The sequence below is a fragment of the Chelon labrosus genome (genome assembly GCF_963514085.1).
Source record: "Chelon labrosus genome assembly, chromosome: 15".
Taxonomy (NCBI): Eukaryota; Metazoa; Chordata; class Actinopteri; order Mugiliformes; family Mugilidae; genus Chelon; species Chelon labrosus.
In genome coordinates this window covers 10,223,445-10,225,731 of record NC_140348.1, presented here as the reverse complement: position 1 = coordinate 10,225,731, position 2,287 = coordinate 10,223,445, and positions in this window count along the sequence as shown.

Here is a 2,287-nt window from a genome sequence, read left to right as displayed (position 1 = left end):
ACTCATCTGTTTTTCTCCTATTTCTGAAGGCATTTATTTGAAGCTGGCGGTAAAGAAAAGAAAAGAACAATAGTCTACTGTCAATTTATGCAGAAGTGCCTGATGAATTCTGCAGTCTGTGTGCATGTTTGAATTCATATTGTTTTCTGACACACACATCTTCAATGCGTGAGGCAAATACCCGATGACAAACTGCATGTTTAGGAGCACTTATAGCATTTATAAAAAAAAACAAAAAAAACCCACAAAACATCAAATTACTCTACAACATTTTACACAGGAGATCAATACAATCATTCATCTTTACAGATCCTTAGAAAAAAATACTGGTACGCGGAATATCGTGAAGAGCTACGGAGAAACGTGTAGCATACACCACAACACACAAGCACAAGCAATTTTAAAGATTACAGCTGATGTACAATCCTGCTTAGCAACTTTTTCTGGAGAAAGGTGACTCCATTTTAGCCCGAGCGTCATGTAATGGCTGTTGAGCTGCAGTTACAGCCGTATGTTTACACTGTAGGCTGCAACAGAACGCCGTGTGCGCTGCGCAAACAGGAAAAATGCATCGTCTTTGCTGGTTATGGAGCATTCACCATTTTGCCCAATGATTCACTGTGATGAACACACGTGGTTTTTCCTTCTGTACATTCAGGTGTTTAGTGAGACTTTGCAGAGAGAGACGCTATACTACATGTCTTTACAAGGAAACGGAAAGGATCAGTGCTGAAAAGAGTCCATCCGCACTGCGACACTGTCCATAATGCTGAAGTGGCGCAGGGCAGCGTGGTGCTGTATAGAATAGTGAATAGTGAATGGCGATAACAAGGTGTGAGGACTGACAGTGGGCAACACCTGCTGCATTCATACGGGAGAAGAATGAGAAGCAGAGACACAGTTGGTGCTGTAAAAGTCCAGTGATACCTTCCTGCTGTTAGATGGCCAAGAAGCCTTTGAGAATCCAGTGACAAGCTTGGTTCAGATTCTATGCTGTGCAGTAACCCCTATAAATCTGTATTTACACCTGCTTCCAACAACAAGTGTACAATTCCAAATTCATCTGGAGGAAAAGTGACAGACTGACGTGAACTCATATAGACTCAAACAATCACTATTTACTGATGTGTTTTTACAACACAAAAAACAAGTGTTAAGATGAGGGTTAAGATCAGCGAGGCAGCTCTGTACAAAGCCGAAAGAAAGGGGAATTTATAGATCTGTCTATACATCTTTCTGCGTTCACTATACAAATCCAGTCTGTTTTGTCTAGATTGTGTTAATAATGAGACTAGTCACAACTTTTTCCTCCTTATTTAGGATGCCATAGTTACAAAACGAAGCTTGACTTTCTGTTTAACTTGTCTCGTTTCTGTTTCCATTTAACTGAGAGTAAAGAAAAAACAGCCTTGCAGTGAGCTGCGCTAGTACAACTTGACAGAGCACTGCAGTTAAGCCTTTCAATGCGTTCTCAAAGGGGTCTGTGCTGTTGTATCTGTTGTGTTTATGTGTGCTTTGTGTGTTTAGTCAGAGCCCTGTGGTGACCTGCGTGACCTCTGAGTTGAGATCGTCGCTGGCCGCGCCGCCACAGCGAGAGTCCACCGACGACCCCTCCAAGGCTAGTCATACCTGCAGAAAGTGGAGAAGGTATGTTGGTTTGGTTATGTTGGGAGGCATTGTGACAGATTTTTTTTAGATCAGGCTCGTAGCTACATGGCCGACTGTTGCTAAGCAAAGCAAACCAGCTCTTGATTGGAGCTACGCATTTACTCCACAGGTATTTGAGTGTTGATGGATAGAAATTACTCAGATAAGGACCAGTAGTGACCATGAACTCCACTGCAACATTTGTATGAATCCTCCAGCCTCAGTATGTCAAGGAGATTTCAGATTATATTCTTTTTTTTAAAAAACGTTATTTCTAAAGTTTCACACATTCTCATAATGATGTAGGTTAAACATGTTATAAAAGCACATGTCTGTGAAGGATCTTTTTTTAAACCTTTTTTTGGTTATAAAAGCACAGTTCAAGTACCTTTTGACCTGTCACACTATATCTTACGGCATTTTCCACAACTGTGTAAACTCAGAAAGAGACTGGTAGCAATGTGGCGACAAAATCATAAAATTCATCAAGTTGTAGTGATCAAATTTGTTCTAATTGAGGGACATGATTGAGGCGGCAGCCATTGAGTGCAGCTGAAACAGTTAATGGCCACATAATGCAAACACAGAAAGTGAGTCGTGATGGCAAGAAGAGCTTGCTCCATCCATACTCTGGCAATAT